Genomic DNA, 16,270 nt, shown 5'->3' on the forward strand with positions numbered 1-16,270 from the left:
ACGTTTATTATACTTTCTCTTATTTTTGGGTTAGCTATGGAGTAATTGATGAAGGTATATCCTTATATACTTTTTTTGGGTTAAGTTTGTATCAGTTGTATATGGTTAGAGTCTTGTTTATTATTTTGGCCTGGCCAGCTTCTGAAGCTTTAACCACAAAACAAAAAAGATATAAAGAATTATAAAATGCAAACCCAACTTGTGCTGAGCATTCTGTCAATTAATATTGTTGTTTTCCTGGCACATTTTGTCTTGTGTTGGGGAGAAAATTCTGTGTTCAGATTATGAGAGATGACTGTAAATTTTGATCTTAATCAGTTTTTAATTTGTCCCATGTTAGAGCAGTTTGAGTGGGGCTGTAAAGTTAATATGTTAATCCTTGCTGATATTTACATGTTGGTCCAATGGAATGCCTTGGGAATGGAATTTGGCTGCAGCAGAAGTTGGGTGCAAATTGGCCGTACCCAGCACACATACAGGTGCATCTCAATAAAATAGAATGTTGTGGAAAAGTTATTTCAGTAATTTATCTCAAATAGTTGAACTTGTGTATTAGATAAATTCAGTATACTCCATGCCATGCTGAATTGAGGCAGTAATTAAAGCAAAAAGAAGCCCCAACCAAGTGTTGAGTACTGTACATATACAGTAAATGAACATACTGTACTTTTCAGAAGGCCAACAATTCACTAAAAATGTTTTTTTTTTTGTCTTATGAATTATTCAAATTTTTTATATTTTTGAGTGAATTTTTTGGGTTTCTGTTAAATGTAAGCCAAAAGCATCAAAATTTAAATTACCAAAGACTTAAACTACTTCAGTCTATATGTACTGAATTTATATAATACATGAGTTTCACTATTTGATTTGAATTACTGAAATAAATTAACTTTTCCAAGTCATTCTCATTTATTGAGATGCACCTGTAGATCTTGTAGTATCGTGGTAGCTTTTGTCCAACTAAAACAAATTGACCTTGAGTTGTGTTATCAACAATATCATTCTCAGCTACTGCAATTCCAAACACAGAGACTCAGAAGAAGATCAACCTGTTTCACAAGTGCCTCTTGCAGCTGGGTTTATAAGTCTTCACTGCTGGGTTTGATGTTAGTAAGCTCATTGTTTTAGTTTCTAAGTTTAGGGAACATGAGGTGGACACATGTTTGAGATCATTGTAGTCACACTACAGTGGACATTTGGATATTGCTGCAATGGGAGTTGTATGCACTGGGAAATCATACACCTTGTGTAGCATAAAATCTCTAGTATCAAAACAGTTCTTAGGTTTTGTACCAATTTTGGTTTGGTGAAATACATTCTGTCAGATCAAGGTCTAAATTTTTGTCTGCATTGTTCAAAAAGGTTATGAAGCATCAGAGCATTGATTATCAAGTATCTAGCAGTTGCCACCCCAAGGTGATCCAAGGTGCATAAGAAAGGTTCCATCAGATGTTTAAGTCTATGGTTTAAACTTACTGTGTAGGTCAAGGAAAAGACTGTGATGAAGTGATTTCTTTTGCTATTATCTTCTATCTACAATTTAATTGGGTGGGTCTTTCCAATTGACAATTAAACCTCATCAGCCTACCTTCCAGAGAAAAAAATGCCTTTGTTTTAGTGCTAATTTTAATGTGTGGTTTCCTGCAGTGTTTGACCCACTGCTTGTTACTGACCATTTTTTATTGAACTATACACAATAACAGACATTTTTGCTGATGGCACTTGGTGCCATTTATGTTTATTCCATTTTCTCCTGCTTTTGAGTTAGCTAGTTAGCGAGGGAAGAAGGTGTATCCTTTTCTTTTCTTTTATTTTATTTTGGGTTAGTTGACTTGTATCATGTACAAATCAAAAAGGGAGTTTTCTTTACTACTTTAGCCTGGTTGCCTTATGAAGCTGAAAACAAAAAAATATAAAGAATAAAACAAAGCAATTCAACAACCTAGTTTTGTCACCATTTTTTTTCCTGTATATTGCAGACAGACCTAGAACAGGTCATAACATGCCTGAGTAGGGGTTGGAATATTGGAAGTAATTACCATATTGGATGGCATTATTTCAACAAATTTAATTTAAACTGTACATATATTCAGAATAAAAATGTATACATTTTTATTTTAAATATAATATATATTTATCCATAATAAACAAGCCTGAGGCAATAATGGCAAGTAAAAACTCCCTGAGGCAATACATGGAAGAAACCTTCAGAGAAACCAGACTCAAAAGGGAACCCCTCCTCATTTGGGTGACACTGGAGATGTCCTTTCTACAACGCTGTATAGTCAAGTGGAGCTATGTAAGCAGGAGCTTTTGAGCAACTTAAAAAATCAACATAATTTACGAATTATTTATAGATTTAACACTAATATTTTAGTGGAAAGACAAATGGTCAATGATCGAGACGCAAGTACAAAACTGACTGCACAACAGAGAGAGAGAGAGAGAGAGAGAGAGAGAGAGAGAGAGAGAGAGAGAGAGAGATGGCAGACACAAATCATTAGGTATGCTTGATCACATGATGATGAGATAGGCACAGGCTCCCCGTGACCTGAGGTAGTTCAGATAAATCAGTAGAAAATGAGTGAGTTCTATTCTAGAGCTTGTTTATACACTTACTGGAACATCCAGATAGTAAGGCATTACAATAATCCAACCTACAGGTAACAAATGCATGAACTAATATCGTACTCTCAATCTTTCTTAGGGCCTTTTTACACCTGGTCACTTCATGTGTTTTCTCTGATCCAAATATATTTCACCTCATTTCCGGGGTAATTGAAATGGAACACAAAAAAAAAGCATTTACTGTTTGCTGCATTTTCGCTAGCGGCAGCAGTGCATTTTAAGACCCAACGAGACACCTGGGTAAAAAATCGGAGCCAGCACTGGTGGGAAAACATATTTGTTTCTGGCGTGATGCATGACTCACGAGTCACCTGTGAGTGACGTACTTCCGTTTGGGAGGAGTTTAGCGCTGACGTATGTGGCTTGAACAACCACATGCATTTACACCTGTCCAGTTTCATCTGAAATGCATCCCAGACCACCTCCTGAAGTGGTTTGAGCGATCGGATTTATATCCGTCTCGAAACCGTTTCAGAGGGCATTTACACCTGGGCTTTTTACGATCGGATAGCTATCCGATAACAGAAAACGCATGAAGTGACCAGGTGTAAAAACTCCCTTGGATAAAAGAATGCTACCCTAGAGATATATTATCTACATGAGCTTCTAATGAAAGACTGGAGTCAATCTTATTAAAAGCTTGCTTACTCTCATCTGGCTTTGCTGAAAATTGACCTTGAGTTGAATGGCCTAACGGTATACTGATAGCCCTTTGCAGACCCATGTGTGCTCTTTCCTACGGAACCAGTCATTCATGATGGGTCCCTGGACCGGACAAATAAAGGGGGCTGGTATCGTAATATACATTGAAAGTGTGTGAGGCCACTAGGGGAGTGGCTAAAGGAATTTTGGGTGTATTTCGCCCAAGGCAGAAACTCAGTCCATTGGTGTTAATACTGACTGCAGTATAAGTGTAAGTAGCATTCAGTGAGCCCTGACATTATGGAAACAGTGTAAAGAGTATGTCAGTTCGTACATATGACTGGGCCAGCCTTGGAGAACATACTTATGAAATGACTGGAGAACTGAATCTTCCTGTGTGGCTATCCTTATAGCATTTATTTTGCTTACAGGCTTAGTAGACAGCACTGCCTGTGCAATCACTTTGACATCCTCCTCTGTGTCAGGTTTGCCCTGATGTGTCAATGGGTTTCTGGAGAGGAGAGTGTGTTAGCCACCACAAGCTGTTTGCCTGTCATGCATTGCTTTGACATTAAATCTTAAGTGCATTAGTAGCCGTTGGCATAATAAGGGAGCTATTTGCTGAGGCTTATTTCCAGTCATGAGTTTGAATTTGTTCATATTTTGTAGGTATTGAGAGAAATTGGATGCTCAGTCATTGGATGAAAAATTGACAGAAGACCAGGGACAAATTTGCCAAGGTTATTAATCATCCCTAATACCTGGGGATATCAGCAACAGAGTAAATACCTGGGGATATCAGCAACAGAGTCTATCTTGAACTTTACAGTAGTGCCATTCATTCATTTATTCATTGCACTATCCAAAACTGACCCCAGAAACCATGTGCTGATTGATTCAATTTCATTTCAATCGCTGTTTACATCTTTTACAATCTTTGTTTAAAAATTGATCTTGAAATGTGTACATGACCATGGAGTTTGTCCTGCCCGAGGAAAATGATGCCGTATATGTAACAAAATGGGCCATTTCAAGATCAATTTTTAACCTTCACCACTCCATTGATTTCTTTTGTGAAAAAAAGCGCACCTCATCGAGTTTTGTTGCGAAGGGCTGTCAACATGTCCTAACTCCCAGAAAACACTTAACCTGTGCTGCTGGAGCCCCTAAAGGACTAGCTAATTTCACATGCCTTCAGATTTAATCGCCTATAACAAGAGCACTTTCAGGTTTCTCAGCAGGTGCTTCAATGAGAAGAGCAAACCTGTTAGGCATGTGATGTTGATAGGAGTGGTGCTCCTGTGGGCAAGCCTTAGTGTTCGCTTTGGTTTTGCGACTATCCCGCAGAGTCATCACTCATTCGCCCCACTGTGAGGGCTCTTATCCCAGAGTTTGGGGATTACTACTGCAGAATATACACTACTCTCGCTATCACTGATCCTCTCTAGCATCTAGATGCGCACCTCTAAAGCTAAAATCCTCTCTATCAGAGAGCTAACTAACATATACTTATCACAAGTACAATTAATGCTAATGATGCAGGAAGAATTGCTAAACATCCTGCGGCTCACTGAACAATCTGAATGTTTTCCATACTTAACCATTACATAACACTGACTTGAATATGATCGCATAAGTCATATCATAAGTGCTTTATCCTCTAGCTGTTTGAAGACAGGAATCAAATAGCATCTGCTGAAGAAGAAAAATTAACTGAGATAGGAATGTAAGATTTTAATAAAAGAAAGCAAGTGTAAAATTTTGACCAAAATGGTTGTTTTATGAAAGGAGTCACAACAGTGTCAGAGGGCATCAGCATTATTGTTCTTGGTGCCTGGTATACGTGACTGTGAAGTTAAAGCAAGTGAAAAAGAAGGCATATCAAGAATCTTATAGTTGGTGATGAATGGGCACCGCACCCCCATCCAGCCAATGTCTCCAATCCTCAAGAGTCTTTTTGATAGACAGCAATTCCCTATGCCCCATGTTGTATTTTGATACTGTTGGCATTAATCTAGAAAAGTAGGCACATGGGAATAGCTTGGCTGGTTTGCAGTGTCGTTGGGATAACATGGCTCTAATGCTGTAGTTGTAATCATCAACTTTGACTATAAACGGGAGGTTGGGGTCTGGGTGTCAGTTGATCAAAGGCTCCTTTTGCAAATTATATTAGCTGAGTCTCTTAGGTTTTCTGCATAGATGGCCAGTGAGGAGGGCAGCTATGGAGCTTTTAATTTCTAATAAAGTCACAGTAAACTCCTTCATCCTTTTTGTTCACAAAGTAGAAGCCAGGTGCCATGAAGGAGGTTGAGGGACAAATGAAAGCGGCTTCATCAATGTAATCAAGTCAAGTCAAGTCAAGAAGCTTTTATTGTCATTTCAACCATATATAGCTGTTGCAGTACATAGTGAAGTGAGACAACATTTCTCCAGGATCAAGGTGCTACATAAAACAAAGGCAGAGCTAGGACTTAGTAAGTAGTCCTAGCCACATAAAGTGCAACTGTGCAACCTGGTGCAAATGGTGCAAGACAAGACAGTGCAGGACAATACAAACAAGACAGACAAGACAGTGCAGGACAAAAGACAGTGCAGACAAAAGGTTACAAGACAATACACAAAATACAAAAAAGACAGTACACAAAAGACAGTAAACAAAAAAAAACAGCGCCGACCGACCAGTGTTAATACTGTATATAAATATTGTAAGTTCAGACAATATTGCATGCAGTAATACTAGAATGAACACAGTTTCTTAGCAGCAGGTCCCTGAGATAGAGTATAAAATTGTGGAAAACAGCAACAACTGAAATATTGTACAGTATGAACAAAATGACTGAAATGTTAGACAGTGTGTGCAAAGAGCAAAAAAGTAAAAAAGTGTGCAAAACAGCATGTAAACAGTTTGTAAACAGTAAGCATGTAAACAGTTTGATGAATGTAAGCAGCATGTAAACAAGTTGATAGATGTATATTAGAAGTGTGTGTATGTGGTGTAGGTGCAGTCCATACAGACGATGTGCGTGTGTATGTTGTGCTCTGTACAGTTCAGTTCAGTTATTAAGGAGTCTGATGGCTTGTGGGAAGAAACTGTTACACAGTCTGGTTGTGAGAGCCCGAATGCTTCGTTACCTTTTTACAGATGGCAGGAGGGTGAAGAGAGTGTGTGAGGGGTGTGTGGGGTCATCCACAATGCTGTTAGCTTTGCGGATGCAGCGTGTGGTATAAGAGTCTATGATAGAGGGAAGAGGGACAGCAATGATCTTCTCAGCTGTCCTCACTATCCGCTGCAGGGTCTTGCGATCTGAGATGGTGCAGTTCCCAAACCAGACAGTGATGCAGCTGCTCAGAATGCTCTCAATGGTCCCTCTGTAGAACATGGTCAGGATGGGGGAGGGAAATTTGCCTTTCTCAGCCTTCGTAGGAAGTAGAGACGCTTCTTTGCTTTCTTGGTGATGGAGCTGGTGTTGAGTGACCAGGTGAGGTTCTCTGCTAGATGATGCTAGATGCAAGAAATTTGGTGCTCTTGACGATCTCTACCAATGATCTGTCTATGTTCAGCGGAGCTTGGCCGCTCTGTGCTCTTCTGAAGTCAACAACCATCTCTTTAGTTTTATAAACATTCAGAGACAGGTTGTTGGTTCGACACCAGGTAGTTAGCTGTTGCACCTCCTCTCTGTATGCTGATTCGTCGTTCTTGCTGATGAGACCCACCACAGTCGTGTCATCGGCAAACTTGATGATATACTCAGCATTGCTGCACAGTCTTGAGTCAGCAGAGTGAACAGCAGTGGACTGAGCATGCAGCCTTGAGGAGCTCCAGTGTTCAGTGTGGTAGTGTTGGAGATGCCGTTCCCAATCCAGACTGACTGAGGTCTACCAGTCAGAAAGTCCAGGATCCAGTTGCAGAGGGAGGTGTTTAGTCCCAGCATGCTCAGCCTCCCAATCAGGTGCTGAAGGATGATTGTGTTGAATGCTGAACTAAAGTCTATGCACAGCATTCGTACATAAGTGTCTTTATTGTCCAGATGGGTGAGGGCTAAATGGAGGACTGTGGCAATGGCATCGTCTGTGGAGCGATTTGGACGATACGCAAACTGTAGGGGGTCAAGTGAGGGTGGTAACTGGGTCTTGATGTGCCTCATGACGAGCTTCGCGAAGCACTTCACAACTATGGGTGTGAGTGCGACGGGACGGTAGTCATTGAGGCAGGACTCTGTAGACTTCTTTGGAACGGGGAAAATGGTGGTAGTCTTGAGGCATGTAGGAACAACAGCGCTGCTCAGAGAAATGTTGAAGATGTCCGTAAAGACATTCCACTAGCTGTTCTGCACATTTTCTGAGCACCCTGCCAGGAATGTTGTCTGGTCCAGCAGCCTTCCATGTGTTAACTCTGTATAGAGATCTCCTCACGTCGGCCGTGGATAGACAGAGTACCTGGTCGTCGGGGGGAGGCATGGTCTTCCTTGGCGTTACGTTGTTCTGTACCTCAAACCGAGCGTAGAAGTCGTTCAGCGCGTCTGGGAGGGAGGCATCACTATCACAGGCAGGTGAAGCTTCCATTGCTTAAGTTTAGAATTGATTACAAACTGCTGCTACTTACGTACAAGGCTCTTAATGGTTTAGCTCCCATGTATCTATCTAGTCTTCTAACACGTTACAATCCTTCACGCTCTCTGAGATAACAAAACTCAGGACTTCTGGTAGTTCCCAGAATATCTACAGTAAGTCTACTAAAGGTGATAGAGCGTTTTCTTATTTAGCTCCCAAACTTTGGAATAGTCTTCCTGATAGTGTTCGGGGCTCAGACACACTTTCCCAGTTTAAATGTAGATTAAAAACTCATCTCTTTAGTCAGGCATACACATAATACATCCTATAGTATCATGCACTAGTACATCAGATCTGCACATTTTTATGAACAGCAGATATGTTAATCCCTTTCCACTGCTTCTCTCTTTGTACCCATCCCGAGGCATCCTGACATTGTACCAGCTCCCAACGTCCTCTGTGGGACGTAGCCTTTGCACGTCCACTGAGCCGAGGCCGACTCTAAGAATCCTGAGACATCTCCAGTTAGACTCTGTGATACTAAGGAGATCCGAAGTCCATGATCCTTACACCAATTTATCTGACTGTATATTACAATCACACCCCCAGTGTCACCCATACTGTATGAGGATGGGTTCCCCCTTGAGTCCGGTTCCTCTCAAGGTTTCTTCCTTTACCAATTTAAGGGAGTTTTTCCTTGCCACTGCTGCCTGAGTCACCTCAGACTTGCTCATAGGGGGATAAATACATACAGATTGTGAACTATTTATATCTAATAATAATCTAGAATTTTTTATTCTGTCATTTATTCTGTCTATTTTTTTACTTTTATTATTTGTTATTTCCTTTATCATTAATTATGTTTACCTTCTGCTCTATGGTTATGTTCTGTAAAGCTGCTTTGAGACAATGTCTATTGTAAAAAGTGCTATACAAATAAACTTGAATTGAATTGAATTGAATTGCTTGAGTTTTGGGTAGGGATAGAGGGTAGTCTTGGCTCTAGGAGGGGAAGAGTTAGGGAGAATTTGATGGAGCAATCCCATGGTCGGTGTGGGGGGACCTGAGCCTCATGGATGAGGATCCAGGGGAAACCCAAAATAATGGGGTTAGATGGTGTAGATATTAAATAGTGTACCAGCACTTCCATATGAAAACGTCCAATTTGCATGGTGATGGGGATGGTTTGGGGAATGATGTACATGTCCCCTATGGGTTGTGTGTTCACGGTGATGACTCAAATGGAAGCTGACCCAGAGTCGACTAGGGCTGAATGATTACACACCTCATTAGCAATGTGTAACTGCACAGGTAACATGAAGCTGAAAAGACATAAGTTCAGGCCCACCTTGGTGGTGCATTGACCTGGTTTGTCATGACAAGTGGTGCAGCTATGGTTGGGTTTGCTGCAATAGAAGCATAGTTGCATGCACAGACAGCATTGGTGCTCCTTCGTCGGAACCCTGTTTTTTTCATAACCGCATGGGCTCACATGCCCTGAAGGAGGATTATATTTCTTATTTTCATTTAGAGACATTTCTAGCAGCACTAGGAGATTTTCTGTAGCTCATGAGGCTTTCCTTGAATGATACATTGAAATACTACCATTTATTTTAATTCCATTTATGTTCTAATTTCTTATTGGTCTGCTTGTTTTAGGTGCAATCATGGTCATGTGTGGTCATTATCAAGGAGATATTTTTTTCTTTCCAATTATTTTCTTCTAACTTGAGCTACATTGTCTGTAATGAAAATAGTCTATAACAGTTATCCAATCATGGATAATATCTCTGGAAAATATTGATGAACCTCTATAAATTTTCGTTTAACAGAGTAACATAGCAAAGTACACATTTTGCCATATATTTCCTTCTTTCTGATATTCCTAGCACTCTTTGTCTTTACATCAACAATCAGCAATGGTGTGTGACCATAATGGTAGCAAGTGGGGTATTGTCTTTTGTCTAATCTGTGTATAGTGGAATCTGGCAATATTTATTATTGCAATTCTACTGCATCTTTGGCTGCTTTTTTCCACTGACACAGTGATTCCAATTAACATCAGTGAACATTAAAATTAAAATAAAAAGTAAATAGAAACTCAAAAATATCAAAAAGTTCAGACATTGCATTAAAAAATTAAGAATCAGAGTTAAAAATAAGTTTTGCAAAATAAAAATCTTATAGAACCCATATTCACTAGAAACAATTTGTAACAACAATGGTATGCTGTAGTGCAAGTGTGCAATTAAAGTGACAAGAATTCAAGTAAAGAGATTTTTAAAATGAATGTAATGTGTAAGATTGTCAAAACTTCTTAGTCCAGTTATTAAGAAAAGAAATTGTTGCTGGCCCACTAACATATCCTGTTATTGAAAATAATAATAGTAATAATAAGGTTTAGATTGTTCTAAACCTACATGTGAGTTAAGACGTTGTATTAATTAAAAATGTACATGTGCTTTGTGCTTTATTATATTATATCAGTATACTATTACTAACTTTCTAACAACTCACTTACAAATTTCCAATGCATATAGATTTGTGGAAATTTAGGGTTTGAATAATATTAGGGTTTGAGTATTATTATACTCATAATGCATAAATAATATGCATTATAAATCAGTTCCCTTTACAGGGAAATCAACACTGCATTATGACTTGATGCTATGGGAAAGTCCCTCTGTGTAAGTTGTATCTGAAACTACATGTGAAAACATGCCAATGTATTGGCTTAGGGAGGTCATGAGGTCATGAAGCAATGAGCACCAGCAAGAACAAAAAAGGGCATCTACATCATAACACTTCAGCTTCTTTGTCTTCATGAAACACTCTGTGTATATTTGTGTTGTACAGTATGCTGGTTTTGTTGGTCTAAACCTAGGGTAAAAGAAGATATTTAAAGGGATCATTATGGCAAACACTTTATAAGAGATGTGTGCAACCATGCCTGTGCTACATTGTTGAGAATGAGACACACTCACTTCACATGGTTTGTTTGAGTGAGGCATATGAACGGTCGGCTCTAAAGGGAACTGAATGTATGAACCTTTTTTGCAGTTTTGCGTGCGTACAAGGCTGGCCTATTGAAGTTGCTTGACTGCGTGAGGGGCTCAATCCTGAGCCACAGACTTGGCCCTCAATGTCACAAACCAGACAGCCTGATCAACCAGCTGCAATTCTCTTTGTCATGGCAAGAGGTGAGGTGGGGACAGCAAAAGGCTAAGGTCTCTTTCAGACCATTTGACAGTGTGGAAACTTCTGCCGGGTGCGTATTAATGGGTTATGGATATTCTGTAAAAAAAAAAAAAAAAAGCTACAGAATCCAGTTTCCTTCCTGCCCTCCCTTTTTCAAGGTGTATTGTCTTCTGTACAAATAGAATATGTACCCCTCCCAGAGTTTAGAATATGTACCCCTCCCAGAGTTTTACAATTTGTATTTCCCAAGACAGACAGGGAAAATACTGGATCTATGTGCTTTGAATCATATACTGAATTTGTACAGATTAAATATGGATCAATTCTGAAGACTGGTTTGTGACAATAGACCTGAAGGACACCTATTTTTACATAAACATCCGGCACAGGAGAATTTTCAGGATCACTTTTGGGCATGAAGCATACCGACCAGAGTCAGCATACAGGGAGGAGGTGCAACATCTAACTACCTGGTGTAGAGCCAACAACCTTTCTCTGTATGTGGATAAAACTAAAGAGATGGTTGTGGACTTCAGAAAAGCACAGAGCTACCACTCTCCGCTCAACATCGACGGATCATCCGTAGAGATCGTCAAGAGCACCAAATTTCTTGCCGTTCATCTAGTGGAGAACCTCACCTGGTCACTCAACACCAGCTCCATTACCAAGAAAGCACAGCAGCATTTCTACTTCCTACGAAGGCTGAGAAAGGCACATCTCCTTCCCCCCATCCTGACCATGTTCTACAGAGGGACCATTGAGAGAATTCTGAGCAGCTGCATCACCGTCTGGTTTGGGAACTGTACGATGTCGGATTGCAAAATCCTGTAGTGGATAGTGAGGACAGCTGAGAAGATCATTGGGGTCTCTCTACCCTGAATCATGGACACTTACGCCACACGCTGCATCCGCAAAGCCAACAGCATTGTGGATGACCCCACACACCCCTCACACACTTCACCCACCTGCTGTCTGGAAAAAAGTACCGAAGCATTCGGCCCCTCACAACCAGACTGTGTAACAGTTTCTTCCCACAAGCCATCAGACTTCTCAATAACTGAACTGAACTATACTGAACACAACATACACACACACATCATCTGTATGGTCTGTACAGACCCGCACAAAACACACACACTGACAAACTGTTTTGCACACTTTTTTGCTCTTTGCACAAACTGTCCAACATTTCAGCCGTTTTGCACATATTGTACAATATCTCTTGCATTTTGCACATACTATACAATATTTGTTATTTGCTGTTTTTGCACAATTCTATATATTATCCCAAGGGCCTGCTGCTAAGAAACTGTGTTAATTCTAGTATTACTGCACAAAATATTGTTTGAACATTCAGCATTCACATACAGTATTTACACTGGTCGGCGCGGTTTCTGTTTACTGTTTATTGTCTTTTGTGTATTGTAATTTTTTTTACTTTTTGTATTGTCTTGTAAATTTTTGTCTGCACTGTCTTTTGTCCTGCACTGTCTTTTGTCCTGCACTGTCTTGTCTGTCTAGTTTGTCTTGTCCTGCACTGTTTGCACCAGGTTGCACAGTTTCACTTTATGTGGCTAAGACTACGTACAAGTCCTTAGCCCTGTCTTTGTTTTATGTAGCACCATGATCCTGGAGAAACGTTGTCTCATTTCGCTATGTACTGCAACAGCTATATATGGTTGAAATGACAATAAAAGCTTCTTGACTTGACTTGACAGTATCATGTTCGCCATTTTGGTTTATCCTTATTGCTGCGCAATTTCACAAAGTACATGGATGCTGCCCCCACAGATGCATTTCTGGGGCATCTGTGTACTCAATAATTTAGATGACTATGCTTGCCCATATGACTATGCTAGGTCCATGGGTCTCAGGCTGAACCCATCCTTCTCCTTCTCAGAGAACCATCTTTTCTGGGTATTTTGGAACTCAACTATTATGCAGGTCTGTCTCCTACTCAGGTGAACTTCATCCTTACTGTGATAAGGGTCTGTATACCTATCCCCTTACAACTCCTTGTCACAATGCACCATGAATAGGTCTGCCTGTTGGTTATGGCTCATTGATGCTCAATTTGGGTTTATTGACAAGATTTTCCCCCTGGATGGTACTCCTGAATAGTACATAAGGATTTTATGCCTCAGAGAGGGCTTAAAATGGTCTACATTATCAGGGTTTCCTTTGGGAGGCTTTCTGCACTGTTCCAGGTGGCTGAAATCTTCGTGCAGACCACGTCTCTCCTCAGTGGACCCAGAGTAGTTGCTTGAAGGTCCCTTTGACAATAGAAATGGCTTTCCTCTTAGCCTTGGATTCCTAAAAAAGGGTAGGATATCTGCAGGTTCTATTGCAGGCTATTGCATCCCAGGGTGGGATATGTTTCCAAAGTGCCAGTCATCCATCCATTATGCAGGCCTTCTGCTCTCCACCTCACATGTCGGCAGAGAGGCTGCATCTTCTGTGCCCTATTTGGGCCCTAAGTGCTTACATCCACTGCTCCTCTCTACACTCTTTTATTAGGTTCAATAAACTGGACCTGGAATCTACTCCTGGGTCCACCATTTGCACACCATTTGCCAAGTGGTAAGGATCTACACCTGATTAGGTTTGTCCTAGAGAGGTGAGCACCATGAAAGAAAAATTGCTGAGCTGCTTGTATGCATTTTCCCTTTAGGACATACGGTATCAAGATATGAGTTAAAAAATGCTGATCCCTATTTCCAGAGGCATTAATTATAATCACACAGTATGTGATTGTCTCACTGTAACACTATTGTCTCACTGTAACACTATTGTCTCAACCACAAACTCAGTAATGTAATATCCTTTTTCAAAAGTGAAAGAATTAATTACCTTTTGCCACTGATTCCACAGCCATTACATTTATGTACTATGAACACTATTATGAACACTATTGTCTCAACCACAAACTCAGTAATGTAATATCCTTTTTCAAAAGTGAAACAATTAATTACCTTTTGCCACTGAATACTCTGCCATTACATTTATGTACTTATTTATTTATCATTAAAGTCTATTTCTTCCTGCTTAGTAAATATCACCTCTGACAATCAAAAGGCATGCTGCATTTTTAAATGTCCTGCAGGCTGAAGCATCAGCTTGGGATTATTATTGTTTATGTCTGTGGCAACTTGGGCCTGCCGGGGCTCCCTGTTTGACACAGACAGGGCCTTTGCCTTTGCCATGCATGCCTCTATGATGGATGACCATTAAGGCAGCTTATTGGAAATGGTTTGATTTATGATTTGCTGCTGCCTCACTCTAATGGCTTCATTTCTTTCAGCGTCCCTGTGATGTCACAGCCAAGGTCATTTCAGCAACTCCTTTATCTTTTGTTGTGGTTTTTGTGAGATGATGACCAGTGAACTGAGGGGTGGGAAAATGCACAAAGACACTATTCCTTTTTATTTAATATTATTTTTGGTTTGTTTGTCCAAATATGTGTATTTTGGGAAAGGTCATGCTTAATGAGTTCAGTTACTTAGTCTGAAAACATTTAATTTCCTTCTCTTATTACATTAACTCTACCCTTTCACTATGGTAGATTGCAGGCTACCAAACACCTCTTTTTCTCTTGGCCTAGAAGTCTTTCTTTGATGGCTGCTCTGAAATACATACATTACTTACTCATTCCAAATAAATAATATCAGATCTGTTTTCCTCCCATTACAGGCCTGATCAATATAAGCATCACTGATATTAACAATTATTAATAATATTAATAACATTAACATAACATTCATTTGGTTGTGTGCACAATACCACAGTAGCTTTATTGTCATTATTAGTCATAGTCATTGTTAAATAATAGCCTAACTGATGTTTTGGGCTTTAAAATGGTGAGTATATGCAGAACAAATGCAAAATGCATTCTTTTTGTCCAGTGTCCTTTTACAGCAGCATGCCATTGTTGCCATGTATATTGATTAGTGCACATTTAATGTATATTTTTTGTGACTGACAGAACTAATTAAGCACCAAATGCCGCTCTGGATAAGGGTGTCTGGTCCTCAAAATGGATAAGGGCCTCTGCCAAATGCCGTAAATGACAAATAACAATTTTCTTGAACTCACCCTATATATGACCTTGCTTTTTATTATTAATTCTTAATTATTTTGCATGTGTATACCCAAGTGTGGGTATGTGTACATGTTGTAGGGTGATATAAACAAAGGCTGAAGGAAGTTACATATTAACAGGCCCTGATAGTAGCTGTGATAATTATCATTGAGTCTGGTATGGCCACAGGCCCTATCTTGTGGCTTTTAATCACATGGTAAACATGGAGACTCTGGGAAGGGTTAATATATAGGAGAAAATCCTGAAATCATTCTTCTGTGTGGTGGGAAAAATGGTTTCTCTCCTGCAATGGACATGGTCATGGTCAGAAGCAGACCTACCTCTAAATATACAACTGTCTTGTGTTTTTACACCATCACTTATTCATATAAATGAGTAAGCCTGTGTGTTTGTGTGTTAAGCTTCAGCATGTGTATTTAAGTGTTGGTTAAGAATGTGTAAATGATGATGAATGACATTACATAAAAAGACATTACAGTCATGGGGAATTACTATTAATACTAATGCATGTCATACATGAGATTTAGCCTTCATGGCAAACAGTGGCTGGTAACTTCAAATCATCACATACTTTTTTATATGTGAATATAAGTTTTTTGTCATAACTTATAGTGTAATAGAGTAGTCTACATACTGCTAAACAAACAAACAATAAATAGATAGATAGATAGATAGATAGATAGATAGATAGATAGATAGATAGATAGATAGATAGATAGATAGATAGATAGATAGATAGATCTATTCATTGTGTTCCCCTTCTGTAAAGCAGAATGTGGAAGTGTATTCAGATTGAGTACCTTCTCAGGGGTTAGAATACTGGAGTAGTTCAGCTGTAGCCTGAACAGACTCTTAAATCATGTTTTGCCAGACAATTCCTCTTTATGCAGTAAAACATAACATTTGATTTATGAAAACGCTTTCCCTCAATTTGTCACTGACTTACTGAATATATAATCGAAAACCACTTTTACTTGCATATTCCAAGCCAAGTTTGCTATTGCTTTTTGAAATGTACTCATGTACACAAATGTCAATGACGCAGGTCAACCCAACAGCCACTTTTAATAATTAATCAAAATATAATAAATAATCCTTTTTCTCTCCTGTCTGACTACTACTTAAAGTACTGGCATATTTTTATACAATTCA

The sequence above is a fragment of the Tachysurus fulvidraco genome, chromosome 4, assembly GCF_022655615.1.
Source record: "Tachysurus fulvidraco isolate hzauxx_2018 chromosome 4, HZAU_PFXX_2.0, whole genome shotgun sequence".
Taxonomy (NCBI): domain Eukaryota; kingdom Metazoa; phylum Chordata; class Actinopteri; order Siluriformes; family Bagridae; genus Tachysurus; species Tachysurus fulvidraco.